We start from the raw sequence: 12,437 nt of genomic DNA, 5'->3' as shown, positions 1-12,437 counted from the left end.
CATGATGTTTCTGCATGTGCCCTTCCGATGGCCACCTGTGTTCCAGAACTTGCCCGCAGCTCGAGATACAGTAGCGTTATTTATACATAGACACCTGTGCACCACCAAACCGTCTCTAAACATTAGGCTGATAAGCTGTCACCTAGAGAGCTGTGGCTATGTAAGTCCACCTCATGTACAGCCCTGACATGACATTAGATAAACAGATGTCCACTTGGGAGAGATCACAGAGTACAATACTGAATGTCTCTGTGAGACAAGCCTCATCGGTTTGCTGTGACAATGCCCCTCGATGGCTGAAGTGTTAAGTGTAATGCTGCCAGCCTTCCCTTCATTCCTGTGTCCTTCATACGCAGGGAGAAAGAGCTTTTATAACTGTTTCGTGATGTAAACAGGACTTTGTACATAGCGGCCTGGTGACAGCACGGTGGGAGTGACAAGCACTGAGGACCGTGCAGCTTTTGCAGCTAATCCAGAAAGCGTGGAAGGGATGTGCTGCCTCTCGTACAGAAAGGGAATATTATACATTAGCCTCTCTTTATTCGAGCCGTTTCCCTTCAGATCACCCCGTCGCAGCTATTTATGTAGCGCAAATATATGTAATTATACTTAAGTGTTTATGTTCCAATGCTATGAACCCATTGCTCGTGATTTGAATCCTCTCTGCTGCAGGGAAGAGTAATGAGTAATTCAGAACGGTGATTATTACTTTCAGCCATGAATATATAAGCCACATCAGTCCAAGCCAAGTCAAGAAGCGCAATTCAGATTAATGCTTAATAACCTGAGAATGAATCCAACATATGGGTTTGTGTAACCTGCGCTGGACACTAAGAGGCGTAGGTAATTAGTTCTAAGGAATTGTACTGAAATTAAATAGGCAAGCACGGGGGGAGGCATTATAGGTGATCGAAACATAAAGAGGGGCCGTTGTGCTGTTATTTCTAGTACTATGACTTTTTGTACAGTCGCTTGCAATAGTTATTTTATTGCAGGACAATGTCAAGAGCAGGATTACAGTTTTTGCTATATATACCACATGTAATATAAAAATATATTTACATACAGTATAGCGTCCAGCCAAACACTTTGGCAATCAGCATACCACAGTGAAAAAGGTAAAGAAATGTGTTTCATATTTAGAGACAAGCAGCAAGGTAATGTATTGTTGGCCCTTATGCATACCATGAGAGCCTGAATACAGTCCTGACGACCATTTTGGTGCTTTGTCAGGGGCAGCCCATGATATGGACCAAATTTCGGAATTTACGTATTTAATATATTTACTGGATGGATAGTATATAAATCCATTGCTGGTCTGAGTGACATGTAGGGAGGTCTGAGTGGCAAGTGGGGAGGCCTGAGTGTCATGTGAGGAGGTCTGAGTGGCATGTGTGGAGATCTGAGTGGCCTGCAGGGACATGTAGAAAGGTCTGAGTGGCATGTGGGGAGATCTGTGTGGCCTGTAGGGACATGTGGGGAGGTCTGAGTGGCATGTGGGAGGTATGGGTGGCATGTGGGAGGTATGAGTGGCCTCTATGGAGATATGAGAGGTATGTGGACAGGTCTGAGTCGCCTATATGGAGATCTGAGAGGCATGTGGAGAGATCTTAGTGGCCTGTAGGGAGATCAGAGTAGCATGTGGGAGGTCTGAGTGGCATGTGGGGAGGTCTGAATGACATGTGGGAGGTCTGAATGGCATGTGGGAGGTCTGAGTGGCATGTGGGGAGGTCTGAATGGCATGTAGAGAGGTCTGGTAGCGGTGGATAGTTCTGAGTGGCATGTGGGGAGACCTGAGTGCCTCATGGGGAGACCTGAGCGGCATGTGGGGAGGTCCGAGTGGCATGTAGGAGGTCTGAATAGCATGTGTGGAGATCTAAGTGGCATGTGGGAGGTCTCAGTGGCATGTGGGGAGATCTAAGTGGCATGTGGGTGGTTTGAGTGGCATGTAGAGAGGTCTGAGTAGTGGTGGATAGTTCTGAGTTGCCTGTAGGGAGATCAAAGAGGCATGTTTGGATTGCTGAGTGGCATGTGGGAGATCTGAATGGCATGTGGGAGGTCTGAGTGGCATGTGCGGAGGTATGCGTGGCATGTAGGAGGTCTGAGTAGCATGTGGGAGGTCTGAGTGGCATGTGGGAGATCTGTGCTATGTGGAGAGGCCTGAGTGGCATGTAGGGAGATCTGGGAGGGATGTGGTAGGGCTGAGTGGCCTGTAGGAGGTCTGTGTTATGCAGGCAGGCATGTGAATCATGTGGAGTGGTCTGAGTGGCATGGGGCTGACTGAGGGGCAAGTTCAGATTTCTGAGCTGCATGTGGGGATGTTTGAGTGATAGTGGGAAAGTCTGAGTAGCCTGGCCTGTGGTGAGGTCAGTAACATGGGGGGAGGGGGGGGGGGGTATGTGAGGTGGTCTGAATGGCAAGTAAAAGAAACGTGGGTGCTCTGTACGATGACAGCTATGAGGTGCTAAAGCTATTTGGGGGCTGTATTTATTTTTCTTTTTTTTTTAATCTCCACAGTACTACAAAAATGGAACTGTACTTGTTACATGCATGTTTTGTGTGTTCATATAGAAAAGTGTGTATGTGTCTATATTTATTCAAATATTAATCACCTGAAAAGGATTAATAGCAGTGAACGGCCAAATATCAGTGATCAGTGAAATTGTATTTTATTCATGGGTGGGTGAATATTGGTCACAAGGCCCTTTTGATGTTTGCTATGAGGAGCGTCCATTTCTAATTTGTCCTTTTTAAGTAATTGTAAAAAAGCACCAAGCTGACAGCTTTTACAGGAGGCATATAAGGGCACAGCAGTTATGGGGGTGTAAAATGTTGCATGTTTTGCTGGGTGTGTGGGGTGAGATTCCCAGTGAAACGCGTCATCTTGCGAGCTTTATCATTTACTTTTCTAACCCATAGCTAGCAGGGAGCAACAGGCCCCTCAGATGCTAATAAATGGGAATCGGACTATGGGGGTCATTCCGAGTTGTTCGCTCGTTATTTTTTTCTCGCAACGGAGCGACTAGTCGCTAATGCGCATGCGCAATGTCCGCAGTGCGACTGCGCCAAGTAAATTTGCTATGCAGTTAGGTATTTTACTCACGGCATTACGAGGTTTTTTCTTTGTTCTGGTGATCGGAGTGTGATTGACAGGAAGTGGGTGTTTCTGGGCGGAAACTGGCCGTTTTATGGGTGTGTGTGAAAAAACGCTACCGTTTCTGGGAAAAACGCGGGAGTGGCTGGAGAAACGGAGGAGTGTCTGGGCGAACGCTGGGTGTGTTTGTGACGTCAAACCAGGAACGACAAGCACTGAACTGATCGCACTGGCAGAGTAAGTCTCGAGCTACTCAGAAACTGCACAGAGAAGTTTTTTCGCAATTTTGCCAATCTTTCATTCGTAATTTTGAAAAAATAAGATTCACTCCCAGTAGGCGGCGGCTTAGCGTGTGCAAAGCTGCTAAAAGCAGCTTGCGAGCGAACAACTCGGAATGACCCCCTATACTTTCAATAGGGCAATTCAATTCCATGGGGCAATCTAGCTACATAGGCACATTAGATGTGGCTGTGTAAACGTACAGGAGCGCAAATACTGATAACATACAAAATAATGATATGTACGGAAAACCATCCCAATGTCCCATCACTCTTATAAATTAATTTAAGGCATTATTGTAGCTGGAACAAGTTGGATTTTATGAGTAACAATGAAAAGTCTTAATGAATGAAATTCTGCATTTATTACGCTGTGTTTGAAGTTAATTTTAATGCCCGACTGATCGCTAACAAAATGTCATGCCTAGGGGGTTTTACTGCGTATACAAGATGAGAGCCCTTACTCCTTATTGCCTTAACGTTTTATTCCGACATAAAAAAACTATTGTTTGATCATTGGTCGCTCTAGCAATCTGTCTGTAAGAACAGTGACTTAAAAGTGAAAACCACATAACTTTCCCATTTATATTATTCTGCAATTAAGAAGATCATTTAAACTTGTAACTCATTTTGCTGCGTTAAAGTGGAAAAGAAAGCGTCGTTCCATGGTGTGATGAAATCAGTTGTCGCTGCCGGAACCGTGTATATCTGCTATCTAAAGACAGAGGGGGTAATACAGAGTCGATCGGGTAATTCAGACCTGATCATAGATGTGCTAAATTTAGCACCTCTACGATCAGTTTCACAAAGATGCGGTGGGACGCCCAGGACAAGACTAATCCGCCCCGCGTGTCAGGACCTACCTCCCGACACAGTTACAAAAGCATCGCACGGTGTCGATGCTTTTGTACCTGACGAGTAGCTCCCTGCCAGCGCGGATCCTGCGTGCTGGCAGGGAGCTACTAGCTGGGTCCCGGGTCGCAGCGGCTGCGTGTGACGTCACGCAGCCGCCGCGGTCCGCTTCCCCATCGGTCCGGACACGCCTCCATTGTTACAGATAGAAAAGATAGGAAATAATAAATAGAAATAGGAAAGAAAAAAGTCTAGAATTATTTATTTCTTTATTACCAGTTATTTATATAGCGCACACATATTCCGCAGCGCTTTACAGAGACTATTTGTCCATTCACATCGGTCTCTGCCCCAGTGGAGCTTACACTCTATATTTCCTACCACATGTACACATTCATACTAGGGTTAATTTGTGTTGGGATCCAATTGACCTACAAGTATATTTTTGGATTGTGGGAGGAAACTGGTGTACCCGGAGGAAACCCACGCAATTACAGGGAGAGTATGCAAACCCCACACAGGTAGAGCCATGGTGGAAATCGAACCCATGTGCTCAGTGCCGTGAGGCGCTAACCATTACACCATCCGTACTGCCAAGCAGTAGACTAAACGACAAAGGGGATGATTCAGAGGCGGACTGTAATGGCACTGTGGGCCTAATTCAGACCTGATCGCAGCTGAAAATTTGTTAGCTAATGGGCAAAATCATGTGCAGTGCAGGTGGGGCAGATATAACATGTGCAGAGAGAGTTAAATTTGGGTAGGATGTGTTCAAACTGAAATCTAAATTGCAGTGTAAAAATAAAGCAGCCAGCATTTATACTGCACAGAAACAAAATAACCCACCCAAACCTAACTCTCTGCACATGTTACATCCCCCCCCCCCCCCCGCAGTGCACATGGTTTTGCCCATTAGCTAACAAATGTGCTGCTGCAATCAGGTCTGAATTAGGCCCTGTGTCTTTGTAAACAGCAACTGTGTGAAATTGTGCAACAAAGATGGTGGTCCTAATTGAATGGGGACCCCCCCCCCCCCCCCCCCCTTCCACAGATGTTGTCCTGTGGTTTTCTGATTGGTTGCAACCCTATTTATAAGCCACTCGTTCAAGCATCCATGAAGCACTCCAGAAGAAGTGGTCTATGTACTGCAAAACCAGTGACGCCTGTACCCGCCTGAAAGACTGCGTAAGGAATATAATATGACAGCAGCAGCATAAACACACTGTCCGGGCTTGCGGAGCGCTGCTCGGTGCATCACTTTGGCCTGGAAGGGGTTAAGGTTTTTGTAGTGGGAGGAACGTAGATGGAGGAACCGGGAGGCTATTGGCTGGATTGTGGATAGGGGCTGTACTGCCATGGATATAGGTTGCTAATCCACCATTTCCTGCCTCTTTCAGTGTCTTCTCGTAAGGCTGCAAGTATTATCCAGTCATTCAGTAATTTATACTTTTATTTTCCTTCTCGCTTTTGCATTTCTATCTTTCCTATATTCCTACTTCTACATTCTCTCTCCTATTCCTAACTCTTTTATCCCCTACTGTGCTTCTCCTCTCCCCTGTGTATTCCCCTCAGCCCCCTCCCTCCTTGTATCATGACGGCCCGTTCCCGTCCTGCCCGCAGCGCTGGCCTCCCCGCCCGGCTCTTACATACCTCTGATGTCCCGCCGGGTCGGGGAAGCCCTGCTGCGGCTTCGGTAAGGGAGACGAGGGCTGTGCGCGGCCGTGCTCGGCCGCCCGCCCGCGCTCCCCCACGTGCGCCCTCTCCATCTCCTTCCCCGCTGCGCCCAGCGGCGGTGGACGGAGTGCCGGGGAGCCGGAGAAGTGTCAGGCGGCTTGCCAGTGACGATGTTTTGCCGTCCCTGGCCCCGCCGCTTGTTACAGCGGATGGCCGCACAGAAAAGGGTCACGTGGGGCGGGGACGGAGCTCCCGCCCTGCGGCCCGGCGGCTCTCCCCAGTCCCCAGTGCTGGCCGCACGGGTCACGTGGGGCGGGGACGGAGCTCCCGCCCTGCGGCCCGGCGGCTCTCCCCAGTCCCCAGTATACATACATCTTCCAGGGGGGCCAGTGGCCGGGTGGGGGGTCGCGCGGCTGCCGGACGCAGGCGGTCCGGCCAGCCAGCGCGTGCTGCAAACCTGCAACACAGCAGGGGGACCCAGATGAGGCATACCCCCTCTGTGCCACTACCCCCCTTACCCGTATCAATGCGGGCAGCGCCCTCCCGCGTGGGGGTGGGGCGTCGCCCCTGCTCCGCGCCAGCAGGGGGAGCATTACCCGTTGCGGACAGTGCGGGGCCGGTCGTGCGGGGGCGGCCCGCGCCCGCACGCGGTGTGCCTGCCCGCCCGACCTTACCTTCCGTGGTGGGGCCCGGGGCGTCGGGCCCTTCCAGGGCGCCCGCCTTGGCGAGTAGTCCGGCTGTCGCCCGTGGCCGCGCGGCTCCTGGCGGACACCGGCTGGGGTCGCGCCTGCCGGCAACTCACCCCACTAGGGGGCGACGTGCGCAGGCGGCTCACGAACCAGCACCCCCTCCCCGCATCCAATTGTCTCCTGCCGACGCTTCTGCGGTCAGCTCTCAGTCCGATGTCGCGCTCCCCCCTTCTAGTGGTGACGACTTTCCGACTTCTCCTCCTGTGGCCGACGCTCGGGTCGGTAGACGGTCGAGGCGTCGGCGGTCTACCCGCGGTTTAGCGCAGCCAGACGGTTGTGCCATGATTCCCGACAGTGAGGGATCCTCCGGGTCCTTGCTCCCGACAGGAGGTTTGCGTACCTCACGTCGGGCGCGTGACTCGCGGAGCGGGTCCGTTCTTACTTCGCCTGCCCCTGCAGCTGCACCCTTGGTGGACGCCACCGTCTAGTCCGCCATTTGTGCCGCTGTGGTGTCGGCGGTGGCTCCCTTGTTATCCTCCGTACCCGGGGGACTGGGGCGGCCCACCGCTTCCTTGGCGGATAGCATTGCGCAATCCCTTATCCCGCTTCTGCCTCCTGGCGCGACTACCCCCCTTCTGCCCCGCACCCGGCGGCTGCGGGCCCGGTGGTGGAGCAGGGGAACACTGTCTCTTTTGTCTCCCCAGCCACGGACGTCGGGTCGGCAAGGGAGTCCGCCGGTATATCCACGAGTCGTTCGGTGGCCGGGGGGACGGACGGTGTCCCCTCTCGAGCAGGTGAGTCTTCCTCGGACCCCGACTGGTCCAAGGGGAGCGCGGTGACACCCCATAGCGGCTTGGGTTCGGGTACTCGCTCCAGCGCCTCTAGCATAGGCAGCAGCGCGGGTAGGATTTCCGGCAAGCGCAGCAGGCGTAGCAGGCGCAGGCGTCGGGGCACAGATTCCTCCCTTGCCTCTACTTCCTCGGGGGTCTGTCCTCCTCAGATGGTGGCTTGCACAGGGTCAAGCGTCGCAGACGACGCGACCGTCGGTATTCCACCTCGTCCGCTTCCCAAGTATCGGTGGAATCGGACACCGTGCACTGCGCCAATACGGCGGTACAACGTGGACTCAGGCCCCGGGTCCGGGACCGTATCCGTAAGGGCCAATATGTAAACATTTTTGCCCTTACCAGCGACGATCGCAAAGCCTTGCTTTCGGCTAAGAAAAAGGGGCAGGGTAGCGAGGACGCTTTGCCGTCCTACCAGAATTGGGTCCGCTGCATGTTGATCTTTGCGGCGTGTTACCTGGAGACGCGCCCGGATGAACACATGAACGTGGTGCGCTATCAATTTCTCATACACGTGCTGAACCATAAGTACAAAGGATCAGCCTGGCGGCGCTACGACGAGGATTTCCGACGCAAACAACACGGGCGGCAGACCTATAACTTTGGTAAAAAAGACGTGGAATTGTGCTCTGAACTGACACAGGGTTCGGCCGGCACTGATGACGGCGGCACGGCAAGACGATGGGCAAAAAGACCTGCCTCTTGTTCTGCCGGCTTTCGCGGAGGCGCAGGGCGCGCGGGGCATGGGAAATGCTTCGCTTTTAATGATGCACAATGCGACTTGGGGGGCCGGTGTCGTTTTCGCCACTCATGTATCAGATGTGGCGGGGGCCACGGGATTAAGGATTGCCCCAGTCCTGGGACCGGGAGTGCTTTTGGCTCGCAGCCCCGACAGAGTCGCGCTCCCGCGGCCACCGGCGCTGGCCATAGCTCCCACCCCAATTAGTCTTCGGGCACTCATTCCCTGGCTGCGACGATACCCGCGGTCGGTGGATGCCCAGTTTTTACACTCGGGTTTCGCGTCGGGTTTCCCCTTGCCGATACATGGCCGGGTGGGTCCCGGGGCGGGTACGAACCTGCGTTCGGCTCGGGAGTTTCCGGACGTGCTCCGGCACAAGGTAGAGACAGAGGTGGCGCTAGGGAGGATGATAGGCCCTTTCCGGGAACCCCCCTTGCCAGATTTGGTTTTGTCCCCCGTAGGCGTAGTGCCCAAAAAGACAGCGGGCAAATTTCGCCTTATCCAACACCTTTCCTGTCCTATGGGGTCCTCGGTTAATGATGCTATCCCTGCTTACCAGTGTAGGGTCGTTTACCTATCCTTTGATTCGGCCATAGACACCATACGGTCTTTTGGCCCTGGGGCAGTTATGTGTAAGTTGGACATCCAGGCTGCGTTTCGTCTCCTTCCGCTGCACCCTTCCGCCTTCAGGTTTCTGGGTTTTACGCTGGACGATGGCTACTACATAGATCGGTGCCTCCCTATGGGTTGTTCTATCTCTTGCGCCTACTTCGAGAGATTCAGTTCCTTCCTCCACTGGTGTCTCGTGCAGGCAACGGGCGAACGGGGAATTTCTCATTACTTGGACGATTTTCTTTTTATCGGCCCCTCAGACTCCCCTCGCTGCGTCAACTTGCTGCAAGGGGCTCTGGCCCTCTTTGCATGCTTCGGGGTTCCAGTTGCACCAGAAAAGACGGAGGGTCCCTCCGCCTCCTTGGTTTACCTCGGGATTCAGATCGATACGGTCGGTGGTCTCTGTAGGCTTCCTTCGGACTAGGTGTTGCGTTTACGTGACGGTATCCTATATGCGCTGTCCGCGGCTAAGCTCACTCTCAAGCAGGCCCAATCCTTATTGGGCCTGTTTAACTTTGCTTGCAAAGTGATCCCCATGGGCAGGGTTTTCTGTAGAAAATTGGAACGGGCTACCGTGGGGGTTAGACGCCCGCATCATTTCCTCAGGTTGTCCCTCGAAATCCGTTGGGATTTAAGCATTTGGGACGAATTTCTTGTTCGTTTCAACGGCATCTGTATTTGGCAGGAGGCGGTCGTGTCTAGCCCGACCCTGGAGCTGTTCACGGACGCCTCCGGCGCTTTCGGGTTCGGCGCTTATTTCGCGGGCCGTTGGTGCGCCTCTCCTTGGCCGCATGCCTGGCTTCGCAAGGGCCTCACTACGAACATGCTGTTGCTGGAAATTTTTCCTATTCTGGTCGCTTTGGAATTATGGCGCGATGCCCTGCGTAATAAACATGTTGTCTTCTGGTGCGACAATCTGGGCGTGGTTTTTGCCATCAACCGCTAAAAATCCACGTCCTTGCCGGTATTGCGGGTCATTGCGCAGATAGTCTTGTTATGTTTGGTGAACAACATTACGTTGCGAGCCAAGCATGTCCCTGGCGTGCGTAACGAAATTGCAGATGCCCTGTCACGCGGCGATTTGCAGCGATTTAGGCGCTTGACTCCTGCAGCTCTCCTCCATGGCGAATTATGTCCTGCTTCTGTGTGGCGGGTCATCCACCCGTATTGGAGGCGTTAGCCCACAGGTCATTGGCCCCTGCAACTTTTGCGGCCTATCGTTCCGCCTGGGAGCGGTGGTGTCGCTTCCTCCTGGAGAGAGGCCAGTGTGGTAAGACCTCTCATGATTTACTTTTAGTCTACATCTGGGTTCTGTACTCCGACGGGATTTCGCGGGCGTCTGTTAACAGGGTTCTGGCAGGTATGTCTTATTTTCTGCAGCTGCGGGGGGAAGCGGATTTTACGAAGTCCTTTTTCCTCCGGCGGGTGTTGAAAGGTTGGGCTCGGGCGACTCCGCCCCTCCCGGATACTCGCCAGCTGATCACCGGTGCTTTGCTGAGGCGGATTTTGGGATCCCTACAGAGCATTTGCTTTTCGGGATACGAGGTTCGCCTCTACCGGGCGGCCTTTACTATGGCCTTCCATGGTGCGTTCAGGGTGGGTGAGCTGGTGTCTGTCTCTCGGGCTTCTGTCTCGCCCATGCTGGAGGCCCACGTCGTCGTCCGCCCCGACGGTTTATGGTGAAGGATTCAGCGCTCCAAGACTGACGTAGCCGGCAGGGGGCAGTGGGTTCGAATGGGTCCAGCTCGTGCGCGGGGCATTTGTCCAGTTTCCGCGGCCCGGGCATATTCGTCCATACGGCCTCCAACGCCCACCGGGTGGCTCGTCCATAGCGACGGCTCCCCGTTGACCAGATATCAATTCCGGTCGGTTTTGGGGCGTTGTATTTGGTACCTGGGTCTATCTCCGGCCGACTATGGGACTCACTCTTTCCGCATCGGCGCTGCTTCAGCTGCCGCTGCGGCGGGTTGGTCTGAGGTCGAAGTTCGGGCACTGGGTAGGTGGAGGTCTGGTGCAGTCAGACGCTATATCAGGCCTTTTCCTCCCAGTGCGCCCCTTTGAGGACTAGCCGCTCGTCGCAGTTGCACTTTGTGATTGCGGGGGCCTTGAGGAATTTTTGTTTTATCGTTGGTTTTAATTTCGCTTTTGCCGGCTGACGAAGTTTTGTTTTTGCCTCAAGTCAAATTGGGCGCCCCCCCCCCCAATCCCTCCCCGTTAGGGATGCAGTCAGGTTTCTCATTGACATACCTTATTTATTTCAATTTTAACCTTCGTCACGCCGGTCTGACGGGGTGCATTTGTCGCCGGCTGGCATGCGACATTATTCACATTCGGTCCCTTTAGATAGTTTTTTTCTTTTTTGATAGTCCATTGGGTTTTTCTTTCGTGCTTTCTTAGGTCTCTTTAGTTAGTTTTTCTGTTTTGTTGTGTGGGTTTTTTAGTTCGGTGGCGGTGGCAGGTTGGTAACCTGGCAGTTGGCCGATTTTCTGAACGGTTACTTAAATTTAATGATGAGTTCACAGTTAGTCAGTTTGGGTGTACTTAGAGGTAATTTTATATCTTTTTAGAATTAGTTTACGGGCATCATTTTGACAAGTGGGTTTATATAATTAGTATAAAACATATGTGGATGGCGGGGCCGGTGGCCCCATTTTTTATCCCGTAAGGGCGGAGTGTACCTCCGTCCCTGCAACCGTTGGTGGACAGGGGTAGTGGCAGAAGGTCGACCCCTGTCCTTGGATTTTGATTTTCGATGTCTGGGATGGAGGCAGGAGGCCGATCCCGGAACATCTGGGGCAGGAGGCTCCCTCACACATATGTTTTTTATTGCTTGTTTTTATGTATTATAATGTTTATCACCCATGTTACGCTTATCATGCTTAACCGTTCTTCTCCCCGCCACCTTTAGTTAGAGAGGGAAGTCTGCATTTTAGTTTTAGTATTTAATAGGCCTCCCTCTCAGTCAGAAAATAAAAGCTGACCCCTTTCACGCCAACTACAGTTGTGGTGTCTTTATTTCATAAGATAAGTGTGCTTGAGTGGCGCGTGGAAGCATCTGACGTGTGAGGTTTAAGACTGCGTAAGGAATATAATATGACAGCAGCAGCATAAACACACCGTCCGGGCTTGCGGAGCGCTGCTCGGTGCATCACTTTGGCCTGGAAGGGGTTAAGGTTTTTGTAGTGGGAGGAACGTAGATGGAGGAACCGGGAGGCTATTGGCTGGATTGTGGATAGGGGCTGTACTGCCATGGATATAGGTTGCTAATCCACCATTTCCTGCCTCTTTCAGTGTCTTCTCGTAACCCGCCCTCCCGCCCTAAAAAACAAAACAGAGTTGGTTTTTGTTTTTACTGTTGGGTTCATTGTGTCGGCTTTCGGTGGCCGGTTTTCTGAACGGTTACTTAAATTTAATGATGAGTTCACAGTTAGTCAGTTTGGGTGTACTTAGAGGTAATTTTATATCTTTTTAGAATTAGTTTACGGGCATCATTTTGACAAGTGGGTCCAAATAATTAGTATAAAACATATGTGGATGGCGGGGCCGGTGGCCCCATTTTTTATCCCGTAGGGGCGGAGTGTACCTCCGTCCCTGCAACCGTTGGTGGACAGGGGTAGTGGCAGAAGGTCGACCCCTGTCCTTGGATTTTGATTT

At 52.3% G+C, this 12,437-nt stretch overlaps 1 protein-coding gene across 4 annotated transcripts in view; it reads right to left on the bottom strand.

Moving 5' to 3' along the window:
- The window catches only part of CACNA1H (calcium voltage-gated channel subunit alpha1 H), a 638,058-nt gene that overhangs the window by 250,194 nt on the left and 375,427 nt on the right, over positions 1-12,437 (bottom strand). The window lies entirely within an intron of this gene.

This window comes from Pseudophryne corroboree, chromosome 7 (genome assembly GCF_028390025.1).
Source record: "Pseudophryne corroboree isolate aPseCor3 chromosome 7, aPseCor3.hap2, whole genome shotgun sequence".
Classification (NCBI taxonomy): Eukaryota; Metazoa; Chordata; class Amphibia; order Anura; family Myobatrachidae; genus Pseudophryne; species Pseudophryne corroboree.
Note: the sequence above shows the minus strand (reverse complement) of the source record. Positions and strands in the feature narration are given on the sequence as shown.